The sequence below is a fragment of the Schistocerca nitens genome, chromosome 1 (assembly GCF_023898315.1).
Source record: "Schistocerca nitens isolate TAMUIC-IGC-003100 chromosome 1, iqSchNite1.1, whole genome shotgun sequence".
Taxonomy (NCBI): Eukaryota; Metazoa; Arthropoda; class Insecta; order Orthoptera; family Acrididae; genus Schistocerca; species Schistocerca nitens.
The window spans coordinates 492,280,641-492,301,714 of NC_064614.1; the positions used below are offsets into that span (position 1 = coordinate 492,280,641).

At 45.0% G+C, this 21,074-nt stretch overlaps 1 pseudogene; it reads right to left on the minus strand.

The window, feature by feature from the left end:
* Positions 1 to 18,742: 18,742 nt before the first annotated feature.
* On the minus strand, positions 18,743 to 18,859 carry LOC126213073 (5S ribosomal RNA; annotated as a pseudogene).
* Between the last annotated feature and the right edge of the window lie 2,215 nt (positions 18,860 to 21,074).

A 21,074-nucleotide genomic window follows, 5' to 3' on the forward strand; every position in this document is an offset into this window, starting at 1 on the left:
TCGCTGCGCTTGGTGAGGTTAATGGGCAGAAGCACTGCGTCAGTAGTGCGTGGATAAGCTGGAAATTTGAGTTCCTCAAGGAAAGTGTTCACGTGGCCGAGTTATTCAAGGCGAAGGTTCGCGAGAAACGGAAAACCGCAGGTTAGAATCCTGGTCGGGCACAAATTTTCAGCTTTCGCCATTGATGGATTTCAATGCCCAGTAGCAGCTAATGTCTTTCTTTCTTTTGAATCATAATCTTCATGACGAACGTCACGTTATAGGACAGTCCATGTGCTCGTTTTCGTTGTTGATCACCAACTGTTGAGCTATAAAGACGATTGTTACTGCGCGCAGTGAGCTTTCTGGTTTTAATTCTGACGTCATGTGCTCGCTTTCAGATCGTGTAATCGTAGAACACATGGACACCTACTGCGCTTGAAAATGGCCTGTGAGGTCGAAATTGACCAATCGTGCATGGTGTAATAAATTGAATAATTGTGAAAAAAGCCGAGGTGGAAACCTTCAAAAATTCCTTTAACAAATTTGTAACATATAGTGATGAGGCGAAACCTAACAACCGTCTGGTTAATAATGTGTTGGCCAATCTCTGGAAAGCAATACAGCAGCTACTCTATGTATCACGGGTTCGACAAGTCCTTAATTAGTTCCCGGAGGTATGATGACTACGTACAGGCCATTCAATTCCCGTAAATTCCGGGCCGGTGAGTTTGTTTGCGTGGCCATCCTCCGCAGCAAGTACAAAAATATTTGTTTTGTAAATAAAAAAGCCTTATCTTGCCGCACTGTATTTTATTTTCTCAGACGCGTTTCGAATTTTTTCACTTTAAGCTATAATCAGTGGGATGGTTCTTCGTGGTTCGGTGTTTCCTCTCATCTGGCCACATGTAGGTCACACTACCGCTCTATTTACGAAACCTGTGCTGCTGGTCCCGGCGGAGGTTCGAGTCCTGCCTCGGGCATGGGTGTATGTGTTTGTCCTTAGGATAATTTAGGTTAAGTAGTGTGTAAGCTTAGGGACTGATGACCTTAGCAGTTAAGTCCCATAAGATTTCACACACATTTGAACATTTGAACATTTACGAAACATAAGCATGATTTTCCGTTTCGAACATTTTTCTTCTCACTTTTCATTTTTTTGCCTTGTTTATCACAACAACAAGAACAAACAAAATGAAAAATGAGAAGAAAAATGTTCGAAAAGGTAAAACATGCTTATGTTTGGTAAATAGAGCGGTAGTGCGATCTCTATGTGACCAGATGAGAGGAAACACCGATGCCAACTAAAAACATGAAGAATCATCCCGCTGATGTTGCCTTAAAGCGGAAAAAGGCGAAACGCATCTGCGAAAATAAAATACAGTGCAGCAAGAGAAGGCTTTTTATTTACAAAACAAATACGGGCCGGTGGTTTAGGAAATTGTTCCGTTAGGTTCAGATCAGACGAACTTGGTGGCCAAGACTTCAACACGAGTTCACTATCATACTCCTCAAACTACAGCAAAACGACTGTGGCCTTGCGACATGGACACTTATCCTGCTGGAAGACGACATTGCCGTCGGGGAAGACATCAGACATGAAGGGATGTGGACATAAGCGTCCGCAAGGGATGGCAAGAGGGGGTACTTGCCCCCTCATGGAATCTGGGTACAGCCATTTTATTCATTACAGAAGTCTCTTAACTTTCTAGCAATCCTTGCCTCCGATTGCACTGGACTGGAGATTTAATACTTCCGACAGCGACGAGAGGCACTGCAGTTTTAGCAATCACTGTACATCGTGAGTTTTCTTAGTTGTTCCACTGTTCGCGGGAAGTATTCCCATTCCTTCGTGCGGGAGAAGTCTCGGCGATGATCTGGAGTCATGATGGGTACGGAAGTTTACATAACCATGCTGAAATAATGACTTCAATCATTTTTGTCGCTGCAGAAAGGAGCTGGTCTAACACCCTGGCGAACAGATTCCACCGCCGATTCCCTACGTAAACATGGCAACAATATACGTCCCAGTCACCGACCCAACCTCTTGATGCACAGTGGCATCAAAAGAGTAATTTACAATTTGTCTGTAGAAAAAGATGTGGATGATGGCTTGTTAAGTCCGCAATCAGTTTTTCACGACACAGCTGTTTTACAATACCAAGAAGGCAAGCACGCTATGTTGTGGGTGTGTGCATCCTTTCTTAGTCCCAAATACATCAGTCGAAGAAAGAAAAGACCATTCTCTGCGCTAGAAGAAGGGGGAAAAGTGTGAAATTTCAAGGTCGAAAAAATATGCTCTACATGACTGGGGGCCCGCATCTCGTGGTCGTGCGGTAGCGTTCTCGCTTCCCACGCCCGGGTTCCCGGGTTCGATTCCGGCGGGGTCAGGGATTTTCTCTGCCTCGTGATGGCTGGGTGTTGTGTGATGTCCTTAGGTTAGTTAGGTTTAAGTAGTTCTAAGTTCTAGGGGACTGATGACCATAGATGTTAAGTCCCATAGTGCTCAGAGCCATTTTGAACCATGACTGGGATCTTGCAATGAAGCTCCACATATAGTCAAAGAACTACGAATTCTGAATTGCAGTTGGCAAGCTGAAAATTAATGTATATAACTGGAGAGAGGATTGTTTTGGAAGGTTCCCCACATTCATGAGATCATATACTGGCTCTGAGCTACTCTTTGTTTAACCTATCCCAAATAAACGTAGCATTCAGAACACATTTCGTTTAACTCCAGTTATGCCAGTCGACGACAAAAAGTATCAATAATAAAAAGTAATGCAATAAATCCATTAACGTGAACAAATGTGTAGTTCCACAAGTAAAGTATTAAAGAAGGGATCAAAGTTGAAAAGCCTTTTTTAAAATTTATTCCCTGTATCTCCACTTTGAGGGGTAGTTTGTTGATATCTAGAGGGATTTTCTGTCATTGTGACGTTTTTCTCCTATTTAAGATTTTTAATTCCAGTTTGAACCTAAGATTATGGAAGAATAAATAAATTATTTTTGTTTCTATTTGCAATTGATAGCATTATTTCATATCACGATGGGTACTCTAATCATATGAGACTGTAATTTCCTATTTTTTAATTTAAAAAGGTGGCATCCATATTAATGTCAATGACATAAAAAGATATACACAACGTATACTACTGAAATGTGTGTACCATTTAGGCACGAAAGCGTTCTACCTTAAAAATACTAAGTAGACAATTTAAGATACAAGAAGTTCTTGTCAAATCCAATTATTGGGGCATGACACGTTTTCAAATTCGCCGATTCAGTTATGTCAAATTTGGCAAGTTTTGAATCTTGCACCCTCTTGGTAAACGTTCTGCAGATGCTCGTGGATGTGGGTTGCCCGCAATGATGCTCACGTAGTTCACAGATGTCAAGGTCACGGTGCCTTCAGCAAGTACCACAGGTCTCGTCTGGGGCCAGGAGAATGTCTCCGATGCTGCAACACAGCCCTTGCTGTTCTGCGTCCGTGGCGCGATGCTCGCTCCAAGCAGCAGTTCGCCTGCGAGACGGCGTTTCCGGGAGCTACCATCGACCTGGTCTAACAAGAACATCATCGTAATTGACAGTGTCGTTGGGGAAAAATGCGAATACGTGGGGATCGTCACCTGCGAAGCCCTATGTTCAGTGACGTGCTGTGAACAATGTGTTCGACGGCAGCATTGTACTCTGTAGTCACAACTGCCTCAAATCGTCGTTTATCCTGCTTTACAGAACAGAAAAACCTCTGTCCTCCGGGTTATGTGATGCGACTTGGATGTACAACACCTTGTCACCTACTCGTAGTTTCACCTTCATTGAACCACTTTATTCCCGGGTTCGATTCCCGGCGGGGTCAGGGATTTTCTCTGCCTCGTGATGGCTGGGTGTTGTGTGCTGTCCTTAGGCTAGTTAGGTTTAAGTAGTTCTACGTTCTAGGGGACTTATGACCACAGCAGTTGAGTCCCATAGTGCTCAGAGCCATTTTGAGCCATTGAACCACTTTACGTATATGCTCACAATAGAAGCACGTGAACAGCTAACCATCTTCGTCATTTCCGAAATGTTCGTTCCCAGGCGTCAGGCCATAACAATCTGCCCTTTGCCAAAGTATCTTGTGTCAGTGATTTTTTGCGGCCGGTGTCTTCGCTAGAGTGATTCCGCATTTGTCCTTTTCTCCCCTTAGAGGTGTATATTTTCGTTGCTCTCAAACGCGCCCGCAACGCCACCAGCCGGCACTCATTCTCGCGGTGGACAGTGGTCGTAATGCTTTGGTATACCAATGTAAGTTAAGATTTCATGCCGGTACAGTCACGGACCAGCTGTATCTTCGCATTTCCTTGGGATGGCGTTTGGACACGAGTGTAAAGATGTCATGGTGATAAAAAGCAAAGAAGAGGAAAGAAATTTGTCGTGAGTGTGTGTGTGACAATTTCATATTTGAGGGCGTGTTATGTAGGTAAGAACGAAATAATAGAGAGTGAACGTGAGACACAGAAGCTTCTGGAAATTTAAATATTAGTTAGGTTGGTACGAAAGTTACTAGCGTTTTTCCTTTCCATCTTCGTATCTCAATTGCTATGGGTTCCTTTATCGATGGTCGTTTTTATTTGTAGTTCACTGTTGTGATTTGAATTGACATAGTGTCATTTTGTCGTATGAACATAATGAGTGGAGCAGTGGAGCCTAGAAAATGCAGGGTCAAGTGGAGAAATAGGAATATGTCCGAAATATTCTTCTGTTTGGGTTCAATAGAGGGACGACAGCAGCGGAGGCAGCCAGAAACATTTGCGCTGTGTATGGGAATAATGCCATTGGACAGAGCACGACAAGAAATTGGTTTTCTCGTTTTAAGAAGAATCGTTTTGGCATTAGCGAGTCGACACGTTAAATCCAGTCGCTGTGGTCGAGCGGTTCTTGGCGCTTCAATCCGGAACAGCGCAACTGCTACAGTCGCAGGTTCGAATCCTGCCTCGGGCATGGATGTGTGTGATAGGTTAGTTAGGTTTAAGTAGTTCTAAGTTCTAGGGGACTGATGACCTCAGATGTTAAGTCCCATAATGCTCAGAGCCATTTTAGACATGTTAAGGAAGAGCTTCGGAGTTTGATGAAGATCGGTTAAACGCATTAATCCACAATGATCCATGTCAAGTGTACACGGGAACTGGCACATTTGATGAACTGTGATCGTTCCACCACCGTGCAACATTGGCATGCATAGGTTCAGAAATTGAGTCTATGGATACTGTGGTGTCACAGCCAGACACCACACGTGCTAGGTGGTAGCTTAAATCGGCCGCGGTCCTGTAGTACATGTCGGACCCGCGTGTCGCCACTGTGTGATCGCAAACCTAGCGCCACCACAAGGCAGGTCTCGAGAGACTGACTCGAACTCATCCCAGTTGTACGGACGACAGAGCTAGCGACTAGACGTACGAAGCCTTTCTCTCTCATTAGCCGAGAGACAGAATAGCCTTCAGCTAAGTTAATGGCTACGAACTAGCAAGGCGCCATTAGCCTTACAGTGATTGTAATTAAAGTCTCCTTTGTGCGGTGTACCACAATGAGTTATTAAAGATAAGTATTATACCAGCTACGTACTTTTCTTCATAGCATTAATTACGTATCCTGTTCCAGTACTTCACGCCCGTCTGCGTTAGCCTCGCGTGCCTTTTAAGCCACCTCTATCTACAAGGTGTTGGCCCAGCTGCCGACACATCAGATACCACATGCTCTAAGCCAAAAACAAAAAAAAATCTGCGTGGCCATATGTGCGTCTCTGCTTGCTCATCATCAAATGACTCGTGAACAACGCCGACCATTCCTATCTCGTGTCGTTGTTGGTGACGAGAAATTGTATCTTTATGCTAATACAAGTAAAAGAGAGGAATGGTTGAACCCAAGCAAAGCATCAACTCTCCGTAAAAAGATCTGCGCGCGCCCACAAAAGATATTGTTACGCATCTGGTGGAATAACTACGGTGTTGTGTACTACGAATTGCTATCCCGAGATGTAACTATCGCTGGTGACATTTACTGTCAATTACGGAGACGTCTTGCAGACGCAATCCAAGAACAACGACCTGGAAGATGGCGAGAAATAATGCCGTACCACGATAAGCCCGCCAGCATTCTCCTAGGCTGACAGCAAACACTATATAGGAGTTTGGCTGGGGAGTCATTCCACACCCACGTTATTCACCTGATCTTGCGCCCTCAGATTTTCACCTTTTCCACTCTCCATCGAATAACCTTCAACCAACTTCCTTCCGGAACGAAAACGCTCCGAATATGGCTCGACGAGTTCATCTCGAAACTACTCGATTTCTACAGTCGCCCGAATCGAAAAATTACGCCAGCGTCGGAAACTTTTGTAAATACTGAAGAAGAATTATACTTTCTGTTATGAGTATCTGTTGTGTTTATTAAACATACGGAAAAACGCTACTAACTTATGCACCAACCTAACAAGAACTGTTTTCCTTGAAAATGGAAATGCGGCGATATTTTGAACAGTACGGTCACATAGCCGCGTGGATACAACTGGTTTGGTTATTTAGTACATGTATTTTTAACTTGGCGTAGGCGTGCCCTTTCGGTCACCACAGTCCTCATTTAACCAAAGATAGGTAAGTCATGTGAGCTATTTGTCTGTCAATCGCGTCAACTTTTTTGTGAGAGTAATCGCACGGTATTTTAACTATCTGTGTCTCGCTCGGTTTTCTCAGGTAGAAATTTGGGTCCAATGTGGAAAACCATATAGACACCACAATCATACTGGCCGCGTGGCATCTACCTGGATGTGGCTCATCTCACAGTTCCATCATCTATAGGGATGGATAAAAATGGGGAACACCACAAACACATCACATTACCATGCTTAATACGGTATAGGAAAACCATTGGCATTCGAAACAGCTCGCAGACCTTTCGGTACAGATAAATAAAGGTTATGCATGACTTTCAAGGGCATCTTATGCCATTCTTCCCGCAAAATAGAGACAAGTTCAGGCAACAAAGATGCAGGTGGAAAGCGATCACGCAATTTCCTTTTCAAGGTAGATCACATAGGCTCAGTAATGTCGGGATCTGTGGACTGTGGTAGCTAGGACAGGAGACGTGATAAATCATCCTCGTCCTTACGAAACCTGGCCCGGACGATGCGAACTGTGTGAACAGGGATCCTGCCCGTCTTGGAACACAGCATCACCGTAGGACAACAAACATTTAACTGTGGGATGGACCTGATCAGCCAAAACGGTAACATAATCCTTGGCAGTAACGCTACCTTGCACTGTACGCATGGGTCCCATGGAATATCACGATATGCTTGCGGAAATCATCACCGATCCGGCCACGTTTGACTCTCGGGACGCAAAATCGGCCAGAAGTTGGCACACTGCGCAACAAGACTCATTTGCCCAGATTTCGCTCTTCTGTTGCTCCATAGTCAAGCTTTCATGGCTTCAGCACTAACAAGGGAACCTCCCCATCGCACCCCCCTCAGATTTAGTTATAAGTTGGCACTGTGGATAGGCCTTGAAAAACTGAACACAGATCAATCGAGAAAACAGGAAGAAGTTGTGTGGAACTATGAAAAAATAAGCAAAATATACAAACTGAGTAGTCCATGCGTATGATAGGCAACACCAATGCTAACGTTAGCTCAAGATCGCCGTGGTCCCGTGGTTAGCGTGAGCAGCTGCGGAAAGAAAGGCCCGTGGTTCAAGTCTCCCTTGCAGCGAAAATTTTACTTTCTTTATTTTCGCAAAGTTATGATCTGTCCGTTCATTCATTGACGTCTCTGTTCACTGTAATAAGTTTAGTGTCTGTGTTTTGCGACCGCACCGCAAAACCGTGCGATTAGTAGACGAAAGGACGTACCTCTCCAATGGGAACCGAAAACATTTGATCGCAAGGTCATAGGTCAACCGTTTCCTCCACAGGAAAACACGTCTGATACATTCTATACGAAACTGGTGACGGCATGTGCGTCACATGACAGGAATATGTTGTCCACCCACCTAACTTGTACACTTCGCGAATGGGTAAGATTCTTATACTCTGCCCGATTTAGATTTTCTTGTGGATGTGATAATCACTCCCAAAAAAGTAATGAAAACATAAGAGTTTGTCACATAAACTGAAAATAAAAAATTAAAATCTTCACACGAGGGAAGATCTGAACCAAGGACCTCTGGTGCCAGAGCTGCTCACGCTAACCACGGGACCAGGGCTCTCCCGTGCTCATCTCATTCTTGTTTGCCTATGACGCGCATGGACTACCCAGTTTGTATATTTTGCTTATTTTTTCATAGTTCCACACAACTTCTTCCTGTTTTCTCGATTGATCTGTGTCCAGTTTTTCAAGGTCTATCCACAGTGCCAACTTATAAGTTAATCTGAGGTGGGTGCGATGGGGAGGTTCCCTTGTCAGTTGTTTTTATTACCTGAATTTGACTAAGTTGTTTTTATTACCTGAATTTGATTAAGTTGTTTTTATTACCTGAATTTGCGTCACTGATGAGTTGTTTTGGAAGTCCAGCTCGACCTGCGATTCACAGCTTATTGTGCTGACAGGGTGCGCGAGTGCGACATTCCGTTTTGCAGCTGTCGTTCTCTTATTTCTCGTAACCATCCTCTTCAGTGACCGTGTGCCACGATCACTCAAAATGGCTCTGAGCACTATGGGACTTAACTTCTGAGGTCATCAGTCCCCTAGAACTTAGAACTACTTAAACCTAACTAACCTAAGGACATCACACACATCCATGCCCGAGGCAGTATTCGAACCTGCGACCATAGTGGTCGCGCGGTTCCAGACTGAAGCGCCTAGAACCGCACGGCCACACCAGCCGGCCACGATCACACACTTCCGTCCACATTAAGACTTACTGGATGATGTTTGGTTTTGCGCTTATCCTGTTGCAGTATAAATGTTCGATACGGTGCCAAATTTTTCGGCAACCTTGCTTACGGAAGCACCCACCAAATGAGCACCAACAACTTGCCCACCTTCGAATTAACTTAGCTCCGACATAATACACTCACAAGTACTCAGAACACTGTTCCGACCACCACTGAAGTTGAAACACATTGAGTACATTGCACAGGTGCCATTCGCGGCAAGACACAAGAGCGAAAACTGCAGCCACAGATAGTATGTGCATTTATGTTGGAGCATGCATTTCTCGTGATGTTTTCATGTTTTTGTCCAACCCTTGTAGCTCGCTGCACCTTAAGCTGAAACCGAGAACTGCTCGTATCATTTTCGAGCTTTGTCTGACTCTCGAATCACAACGATATGATTAGGATTCCTGAAAAGTGAGTAATACTCAGCAACAAGTAACGCCAATGTGCGAAAGTGATAATGTCGAAGATACGCTTTATTTCCGCAGAATCCTTTCAGTTCACTGTCGTCTGTCGTTTGCTTTTCCCAGTAGAAGATCTCGTTGCGACCCACTTAAACGGCTTTGACGTCATGCCAAGGTATCTAACGTCAACGCCTCGTCTGAATTATCACTGATACACTTTATCGATACAGTTGCTATTTTATCTGATTGATTTGAATTTGTCTACAGCTACACATACCCCTGTGATTTTCTTCAATCTTGCGTTTCCAATAGTTTATTCCTTCTTTGATATTATATGAGTTGTATCTGTGTAACTTGATATATTTTCTGGATATGGTGTCGCATTTGAAAAATGTCGTATTCAAGTCTCGAGCTGCTGATGAAATTCTTTATTAAACAGCCAGTTTCGGTCGACAGACAGTCCTCGGGTTCTTTGAAACATTTACACCATCATATTAACGAATATAAAATCATTGACATCAGATAATATATCAATGAATTTGTCACTATTGTCACATCGTAATGTAAATTAAATCGTCACTATACAAACTGAACGAAGCAGTGCACTGATGTCACATGAAAAAAAGTGCACTGCGTCGCACAGTTTATATGATGACGGAAAAAGTCGCAACACTAAAATAATTAATGTAGAGTAATGAAGTTTCGGAAATAAATTTCTCAAGGTAACATATTTAAGTGATTAATATTGCAAGATCACAGGTTAATGTAAGCGCGAGAGACGCCACTGCAAAAGTGAAATTCTGGTACATTAATAACCTGTGTAACCATTGCGTTGTACAAATGCTGGATGTCAGTTTGTGGGACGGAGTTCCATGCCTGTTGCACTTGGGGGGTCAATACACGGACGGTTCATGCTGGTTGAAGCCGAGGGAGGTGGCGCAGTGGTTAGCACACTGGACTCGCATTCGGGAGGAGGACGGTTCAATCCCGTGTCCGGCCATCCTGATTTAGGTTTTCCGTGATTTCCCTAAATCGCTCCAGGCAAATGCCCGGATGGTTCCTTTGAAAGGACACGGCCGATTTCCTGCCCCGTCCTTCCCCAATCCCATGAGACCGATGACCTCGCTGTTTGTTCTCTTCCCTCAAACAATCCCATCCAATCCAATGCTGGTTGTGGACAACGCTGGAATTTTCGTTCGATGATGTCCAACATGTGCTTGATTGGGGACTGACGGAACAGGCCAAATTAACATGTCGCCGCTCTGTAAAGCTTGTTGGGTTACAACAGTGATATATCTGTGAGCATTATCCAATTGGAAAACGCCTCCTGGAATGCTGTTCATGAATGCCTGCGCAACAGATCGAATCACCAGATAGTACCAATTTGCAGTCAGGGTGAGTAGGATAACCACGAGAGTGCTCCTGCCGTCATACGAAATCGCACTCCAGAGCATAACTCTAGGTGTAGGTCCTATGTGTCTGGCATGCAGACGGGTTGGCTGCAGGTCCTCAACTCCCTTCCTTCTAACCGACACACGACCATCAGTGGCACCCAGGGAGAACCAGTTTTCATCAGAAAACACAACAGGCGTCTCCCTGCCATCCAATGAGCTCTCTCTTGACACTACTGAAGTCGCAAATGGCGGTGGTTTGGGGTCAGAGGAATGCACGCTACAGGGCGTCTGGCTCGCAGGTGTCCTAGAAGAATCCGATTTTTAACAGTTCGTTGTGTCACTGTAGTGTCAACTGCTGCTCAAATTGCTGCTGCAGTTGCAGTGATGTGCGCCAGAGCTACACGCCGAACACGATGCTCTTCCGTCTCGCAAGTGCAAAGTGGCCGTCCGGAGCACGGTCCTCTTGCGATCGTACATTCTCGTGACCATCGCTGCCAGCAATGATGTACATTGGCTACATTCATGCCAAGTCTTTCTGCAGTATCGCAGAAGGAACATCCAGCATCTCCTAGCTCTATTACACGACCTCGTTCATACTTAGTGAAGTGCTGATAGTCGTGTCTTTGTCGCCTTAAAGCTATTATTGATTAACATCTACTCAACACGTCCAGTCTGAAAGATAACTAACTCTCACGATCTTTACAGCACGTATTTAAAGCAAACCTGATTTGCATCCTCATAGTGGTGCTACTACTGCCACTTTACGCACTGGCGCGAAATCTGAATAAAGATCATCTTTCAGATGTAGAAATGTGCCTACCAACTTTACTTTATGTCGCACAACTCTTTGGTGTTGCTATTTTTGCCGCCAGTATAGACACTACTGGCCATTAAAATTGCACGAAGATGACGTGCTACAGACGCGAAATTTAACCGACAGGAAGAAGATGCTGTGATATGCAAATGATTAGCTTTTCAGAGCATTCACACAAGGTTGGCGCCGGTGGCGACACCTACAACGTGCTGACATGAGGAAAGTTTCCAACCGATTTCTCATACACAAACAGCAGTTGACCGGCGTTGCCTGGTGAAAACGTTGTCGTGATGCCTCGCGTAAGGAGGAGAAATGCGTACCATCACGTTTCCGTGAAAAAATTGCAGACTATTGAAAATAGTGTTTTAGTGGTACAAAATTAATGTTTAATTTTAAATGAAGTGCGTTAGGAACAAATGTTGAATGTGTATACCACATTTAAATGCAATAGAACCGCATTAAGGTGTAAATTGTGTTGCGGGGATGTAATAGGAAGGTGTTGCACTGTGCAGGGTGGTCGTGTGAGAGAAGGCAGGTCGCCGCATCGTGCTCATGCTCTTTCCTATTTCGTAGGTCTGCAAACTGCAGAGCGAGCAGACGAGTCCCCACTCTCTCTACCCCAAACTCCGCTTCATCTCCTGGGCTGTGCTCCTATGTGAGCAGGCAAAACGTCAATGAGTTCGTGCTTATATAATGAAGTTATTTTGAGTTTATTAAGTAGTCATTTGCAGTTGTTAAGTGAGTTTTTGTGTAAAATACTTTCCTTTACACATTCGCTGAGACGTATGTAATTTGTAAGTGTGATATCGTCAGTGACACATGTAGTACTGGAGGGAAAGGGATTGGATAAGTAGATATGGCACCTTGGTTAACCGTGTTGTAGTCAGTTAGTAGTGAATTAATGAACAATCAGTAACCTTCTTCACTTCTCTTACCATTAATTGTGTTATTGATAGACTGCACAAATCTCTTCCATTCAGCAACTGTCACGCTGTCTGGAGCCACTTACCACACATCCACAGTATATTTTACAACGTGGGTGTAAAAATGTTAATGGAATGGGACTGTTAATGCTCAAGTCTGGAACACTAATGTGGTGTAACGCACTGCTTGACATGTTTAAATATCTGAAGTTCCATAACACCTAAGTGAACTACTTCTGTTGCAGAGGGGGCCAATTTAAGCTTCTGGGCCTCTTCAGATGCTGGAAAAGCTGTGGATGGGATAATGCATTTGATACCTCTGCTGCTGTGAAAAGTATTCCTGCCATTGATTAGGGGAACAACGAAATCAACATTGTCGAATGCATATTGACAGCATGTTACATTGACGGCAGGCTCTTCAGTCTGGTAGACAGTTGACAGCTACACCTGTTGAGCTTTTTTTATATAACAGCTCACTTAGGAACTGCAAATAACTACGGATTTAATAAACCGAAAATAACTCCATTATATGAACACGAACTCAGTGAATTTATTTTATCTACTCATATAAGGGAACTGGCCAGAAAAGGCTACAGAGGTATAATCTCTGTGAACTGAAAAGCGAGCAGCATTCGTGACAGGTAAAGTCGCCGTTCCCAGAGCAACACTATAGCTGCCGTATAGGGTCAAAAAAGGTGTGAGCCCCTCCACGCTCGCACAAGCATGGTGACCAACTCAAAAGGTCTACTGTCACCTCTGCATTGTTAGTAATTACATCGAGGAGATCGCAGGAGCGAGGAACTGCGATGTTATCCGTACGTCTGGGTAGGGTTACTCATTAATACGGGCGCATCTGAGTGACAGAAGTGGTCGAAAAAGCTCGACAGAGTCAAGCTTGAAAGAAGAGCGGTTTTAAGGGCAGAGGGAAAAAAAGTGCCAACGGAACAAAACCTCTGCGACAGTGTCAGGTTGGGTAGTAAGGGCAGTAGCGGTTTCTTGCTATCTGCGACAGACCGTGCAAGGTAGGGTTATGTTAGCGGTTGGGTATCATGCATCAGTACCATAGAAGTAATGCCAGATTGTCATGGAATGATCAGTCCTGTCGAGGAGGTGAGCGCTGCTGCTGCTGGGCCGACGATGTCCCCTGGGCCAGCTGCTGCTGCTGCTGCTCCTGTAACATAGCCATGTCGTTGTAGGTTTGTCAGTTCGGTGGTGCTCAAAGGAACTGGCAGTGTGATATGTGTTGGGGGTTTATTTGTGTGTCGTGTGTGGCTTCCCTGCGATTGCCAGTTCTCATGGCAGAGGTTCAGCTAGCAAGCTAGTCAGTGGCTGAAGTGCAGGGGCTCGCCTCATTGTGTCGTTTGCGTAGTTACGAAGTTACCATAGATGGCTAGTCCCTAAGGAGTGTCTTTGGGCGCTTGTGTTTCCATCTATGGTTGTGATCGTAGTTGCCCAAGTGTAGGATGTGAGGATTGTTCGAGTGACTTGATTTCTTGTACAGTCGTGTGGCGAGTTTTTTGAATACCTCCTGGAGAGTCTCCAGGGTGACTAAGAATTAATTTCCTCTCAAGCAGTGTGGAACAGTGTGCAGGGATTTACGTAGATTCTGTCCATAAGAATTTTTTGCGTTTATTAGTGACTCATACCCGTATTCCACCGCAGCTGTCTTGCGGTAGCGTTCTCACTTTTCGCGCACGGGGTCCCGGGTTCGATTCCCGGCGGGGTCAAGGATTTTTCCTGCCTCGAGATGACTGGGTGATGTTGTGTCTTCATCATCATCATTCATGCTCGTTACGGTTGGAGGAAGGCAATGGCAAACCACCTCCGCTAGGACCTTGCCTAGTACGGCGGTGCGGGTCTCCCGCATCGTCCCCTACGCTCCTCGGAGTATGGGACCTCATCGTCATCATCATTATCATCATCATCATCATGCGTATTCCACGTAGTGTTAACGCACTTTAGGCAAAATACACACCCCTGGGCGTGTCTGTAAACTTCACAGCCATTGACCCGCAAGGAAAGCTGCAGAAGGGTCGATACAACTCTGTGAAATACCACGTAATTGCTACTGGTGACATAATGGGGTAGAGATAGTGGGGAATCCGTTGCTTGCTCTTCATTTTGTAGAAAACGGAAGGAAGGAAGTGCATGACCACAGTCTGCCAACTTTCCTTCCCTCATGCAGCCACAGTCCACATTGCACGACGCCCTATGACACCCACAACACTATTATTTATACCATAATGTGACACTACTGTACTTATATGTGGTACACACATTCAATAATGGTTCTTAACCCATGTCATGTAAAATTAAACATTAATTTTACACCATTAAAACACCATTTGCAGTAATTTGCGATGGTTAAGTCCCCTCCAACTCGTAAACTATTAGAAAAATTAATAGGACGTTTTTTGTCGGAAATTCAATGTAGTTTAATTTTGTACTGAAAGATAGCTTCGCTGTAAGCCGTGGTTTTCTAGTTATTCAGACCAGGATTTTTATAATGTTGTTGACGACAATCCCTCCTACCAGTGAACAAAAACTGACGATTAGACAATTTTTTTCTCAAAGTTTGAAAAGAAAGATCCAGACGAGCTGCAATAAGTTTAATATTCTTTACGACAGCTGCTTCGGCTTCATTGCCATTTACCAAGTATTATCTAGTTTGATTTGACGCCCAAATTTTATTTTTAGTAAACTGTAATTCTCTCATTCTTATTAATTACTTCACATGTAGTAATTATGAACGTATGGAATAATTTTTGATACTTCTTTGCTAGTTCGTTTACTATAAATAAATAATTCGTTCTTTATAGTCAACAATCTACCAAATAAGCATCAAAACGTATTCATTACTTGAGAATGGCAATAAAGCCGGAAACACTGTCATAAAGTCTATTAAACTTATTGCGGCTAGTCTGAACGTTTCCTTTTCAAAATGGCATAGTTTGGCGTGCACTATGCTGCGGCCCCATCGAACAAAAAGAAATCTAGTTTTCCTTCGTTGTTAATTTTCCCTGAAATAATTGCTTTTGAATACATTATGGGAGTGAACAGTGATCAATGTGTTACAAATATTTACTATCAAAAACAGTCTTGATCACAATTTATTTATTACGGTGACCGATTTCGACCACTACTGTGATCATCTTCAGACCAATGAGTAAGAACCTCCTTCTGCTGGAGAATCACTACTCTACTACAGTAGTGGTTGAAACCGGTCTCCGTAATAAATAAATTGTGATCAAGACTGTTTTTGATAGCAAATATTTCCCTGAAATAATTTGATATTGTGTCTGCGCCGTCCATGGCAGAGGGCGGCCCGTAGCATGTGCTATGTGAATAAACTGCCCCTGGTAGCAGTTGGGTTGCAGGCCGCACCGCCGAAACGGCAGTGATCTGTTCGGCTAGTGAGCGCCGGGTTTCGCTGGCACGCACAGTGCGTCGGCAGAGAGGCAGGGGGCGAGAAGCCGTTCGACCCGAGCCGCAGCTACTGTAGCGGCAGGGTAGGGGCAGCGAGGGGCGGGGAGGGGGGATAGAGGAGCAGCCAGCCGTGGGGTGGGGGTGCGGCACACGTGGCAGCTCGCTCGCCTCTCGCCGCTTGGACCAACGCCTGCTCTGCTTGGCGATTCGTGTCCAACACTACAGAACACTTGTCCTACAATAGCCCAAATCCCAGTTGTATCAGGACCTTTATTTTAATTTACTTACCCGCCCAAAAGCTACCATTACAGCTAAGAAAACAAATCATCTCTTTCCCGGTTTTCAAAATTTCTTTTCTGCACATCGGAACATGGACAGATTTAGATTTGTACTTGCTATTGGAAAGAAAACGAAACGCGCGTACTACTATACTGTGGCCCATCAAAATTGCAACACCAGAAAGGATAGCAAATAACGAATTTTACTTGTTATGAGTAGGGCCGTATCGAGGCCATGACGAGACCGGCATCCCGCCAAGGCGCGCGCAAAAACCGACCCAAAATAATATATGAAGACAGTAACTGCTCTCGAAACAACAGATACCATTGATGACCGTGCAGCTTTTCTGGAATAAATGATAATTAATTGAAACCCTCAACTGCCGACAGGTGTTGTTGATATACCTCGATGGGGACAGCTGAAAATGTGTGCCCCGACCGGGACTCAAACCCGGGGTCTCCTGCTTACATGGCAGACGCTCTATCCATCTTTTTCTTCTTTTTTTCCTTCCATTTTGTTCGATATGGTTCGTTGCGTTTGGTCTGGGCGTACGTCACAAGTTGATCGTTAATTCCTTGACTCAGTTTTTCTATTACAGAGAGCATGCAGCCCTCTGACCGAACACGCTGAGCTACCGTGCCGGCGTCCATCTCAGCCACCGAAGACAGATGAATAGCGCGACTGCGGGGACTTATCCCTTGCACGCCTCCAATGAGACCAACATTCCCAACTGTCCACAATCTACATATGTAATGTACCTAATAGATATTTGCCCATCCACTCATTTCTCGTGCACACTAAGGTGACGATTCCCGTTAGAGCGGGCGGTATTGATCTGTGTCCTCGCTGGCTCAAATGGATAGAGCGTCTGCCATATAAGCAGGAGATCCCGCGTTCGAGTCCCGGTAGGGGCACAAATTTTCACCTGTCCCCATCGAGGTATATCAACAACACCTGTCGGCAGCTGAGGGTTTCAATTAATTATCATTTATTCTAGAGAAGCTGCACGGTCATCAATGGTATCTCTTCTTTCGAGAGCAGTTCCTATCTTCATAAATAGTTAAAGGCTACCCGACCGTTGACCTTCATCTTTGCGAATGCGCACAGGTTGCCCGAACTCTTACGGGACTCGTCTCCTTACTGTGCGCGAGTAATGAGTGGATGGGCAAATATCTATTAGATACATTACGTATGTAGATTGTGGACAGTTGAGAATGTGAGTCTCACGGGAGGCATACAAGTGAGGAGATAGCATGCAGGGGGATGGCACACTGAACTAATTGAGGATCGCGACACACCTCCTAGGTTGCTACACCCGCCCTTTCGTTCGTGTAACACCCACGCGCACAGGCATTAAGCAGAAGAACACCTCCTTCTAGAGCATTTGTAGTCGGAGAAGGCGGTCCTGGATATTCTGGACTACTTTATCTGCAGGGTACAAGCGTTGTAGCGAGTGAAGGGTAGGAATCGAAACAGAAAAGGAATTTATTACTCGCAACGTGTCTCATCTGTTCCAGTGCCCGCGTATAATTCACCATCGAAAACGGTAAGGTCTTTAGGCAGTCGGATCTTGAGGACAAGATCAGGGGAAACAATTGAGCAACCGACGGAGTCCCCCTGTTTAGACCCATCAGTGAATACAGCTAAAATGTTGTGCTGCTATGTTAAAATGTCATAAAATAATGTATTAAAAACATATGCAGAAATGCTAACCCTCCTGTACTACACTAAATCTAAAATTACTCTGGAGTTCTGCAGTAACAAAGGCGACAGGCAAATCTAACGCCTTATGGCCAAATTACCGGCTATGCGAACCAGCGGTGATCGTGTTGTACATCCAATGACGTGCCATCCCATCATACCAAGTGCTGGGCCCAAATGTTGATAATGATTGCAATCTCACAACATTCGTTCTCCTCGGAACACCCCCTCACCACCCCAACCACACACACGAAGATACCTCCATCACGATGCTGTAACCGGAATCATGACTTGTGTGATAAGACAATATGGCGCCACTCCTGTGTACAGTATTGGCTGTGGGCGCACACTGTCGACGCGCTCCTTTACTGCTGTGCCAGCAAGGTAAAGCCGCAACAATGGTCGCCGTACCGACAGTCTTCGGTGCTCCAGATGTTTGTGTAGGTACTTCTTCCGCTCGAAATGAGCCAATTGCAAATTCAAGATACGTGACATTTCTGTTTGGCCCTACACGGCAGAGCGGTCATGCAGGGGACGTTGAGTAAGGCCCTCCTGAAACCATCAATTCCATATTCGTATGGCACTCGTGAGATCCCAACCAATGCAGGTTCCAATATCACAGAAAGATAAACTGCAGTCTCCACAGACCGTGCTGCATCCATCGTCTTGCTATTTTAATGGCCAGCGTAAGAGTCCCAAAATAGGAGATTGCACTCCGTCTTCAGGCCACAAGTGGCCCATCGGGACCATCCGACCGCCGTGTCATTCTCAGTTGAGGATGCAGATCGGAGGGGCGTGTGGTCAGCACACCGCTCTCCCGGTCGTTATGATGGTTTTCTTTGACCGGAGACGCTACTATTCGGTCGAGTAGCTCCTCAATTGGCATCACGAGGCTGAGTGCACCCCGAAAAATGGCAACAGCACATGGCGGCTGGATGGTCACCCATCCAAGTGCCAGCCACACCCGACAGCGCTTAACTTCGGTGATCTCACGGGAACCGGTGTATCCACTGTGGCAAGGCCGTTGCCCAACAGAGGAGATGACATGGTTTTCATTGATACAGTGAAGTTTTTTCATTGTTATGACAAAGGATAAACGAAGAGCCTCATATAGAGTAAGAAAAGGGTCAAAGCTCCCGAAGTTTAGCTTCATACACGTCCGCCGCAACCAGATGTCTGCGTAAGATAGAAATTCTGTGGCCAAAAAGATTCCAACTTGCAGAAATGGTATCCACAGAGTAGCACACTGTCTATACTAAGTGCTGTGTGATGCTTCCGTTAATCTCTTCGACAAGCACTGACCATCGAGCTTTGAACAAAGAGCAGGGAGGAAACACTTTCCAGTCAAATGGAAGCTGAATCATTTAGGCGCTCTTCTTTGTGGATCACTGGGCACTAAAGATGGTCATAGTGAATGCATAGCCCCCGTTGGTTTCATGAGACCGCTCTGATGGTGTATAGCTCGCCCCACGGAGGAGTTTACAGTCTATTTTACCACAGTTATAGTAGGCTGGTTACTTGTATTAATGCCTCTTCTATACAAATTTTCCTATTGATTTTGTACAAACTTCTCAATGAGCTTGAGACTTGAAATTTTAAACAAGGCTTAAAACTGGATGTCAGTACAATATTAAGTTGCCTTCTCGCCGGTTTGTTCAGTAGGGATGTCGGTAAGAAAAGTTTGGTAACGCCTGACATCTAGCCTGCCTTCAACAACCAATATGATGTGTGGAGATATTAACATGTGTTTCAGGGGGTATATATGCCAATGGGAACAGCTCAGCAGAGAGAGGGGGAGGAGGAAATGGATAACAAGATAGCAGAGGATGAGGTGTACGAGGTGTGGCTAGAAAAAAACCGGACTAGTACTGGTGAAACAATAAAACGAACGCAATAAGGCTGAAAGTCGCGTGGCCTGTCACGTGACTCTCGCTCCGCCTACTGCTCGAGTTTCATCTGCCTCCTGCACTCAGTCTGCCCGTGGCGTCTGTTTTAAGTAGTTGACGTTTTGTCTGTGCGTCGGAAAATGTTGAGTGTACAGAAAGAACAGCGTGTTAACATCAAATTTTGTTTCAAACTAGGAAAATCTGCAAGTGAAACGTTTGTAATGTTACAACAAGTGTACGGCGATGATTGTTTATCGCGAACACAAGTGTTTGAGTGGTTTAAACGATTTAAAGATGGCCGCGAAGACACCAGTGATGACACTCGCACTGGCAGACCATTGTCAGCAAACACTGATGCAAACATTGAAAAAATCGGTAAACTTGTTCGACAAGATCGCCGTTTAACAATCAGAGCAGTGTCTGAGTTAACAGGAGTTGACAAGGAAAGTGTCGAACAAGTTTAGCGATTTTTTCAATGTTTGCATCAGTTTTTGCTGACAATGGTCTGCCAGTGCGAGTGTCATCACTGGTGTCTTCGCGGCCATCTTTAAATCGTTTAAACCACTCAAACACTTGTGTTCGCGATAAACAATCATCGCCGTACACTTGTTGTAACATTACAAACGTTTCACTTGCAGATTTTCCTAGTTTGAAACAAAATTTGATGTTAACACGCTGTTCTTTCTGTACACTCAACATTTTCCGACGCACAGACAAAACGTCAACTACTTAAAACAGACGCCACGGGCAGACTGAGTGCAGGAGGCAGATGAAAATCAAGCAGTAGGCGGAGCGAGAGTCACGTGACAGGCCACGCGACTTTCAGCCTTATTGCAAATAAATGGCTCTGAGCACTATGGGACTCAACTGCTGAGGTCATAAGTCCCCTAGAACTTAGAACTACTTAAACCTAACTAACCTAAGGACAACACACACATCCATGCCCGAGGCAGGATTCGAACCTGCGACCGTAGCGGTCGCGCGGTTCCAGACTGTAGCGCCAGAACCGCTCGGCCACCAGCCTTATTGCATTCGTTTTATTGTTTCACCAGTACTAGTCCGGTTTTTTTTTTTCTAGCCACACCTCGTATAGAGACAGGGGGAGGAGTAAACAGAGAGAGGTGGGAGGGAGAGACAGACAGGGAGAGTGGGAGGAGCAGGTGATGGGTCAGAGAGAGATGGAGAGGAGGAAATGGACAGAGACAGGATGGAGAAGGAGATGGACAGAGAGCAGGAGGAGGAGGAGGAGATGGACAGAGACAGCAGGTAGGAAGAGATGGACAGAGAGAGGAGGGGAGCAGATAGCCTGATAGAGAGGGACGAGGATATGGACATAGAGAGGGGTGGGGAGGTGATGG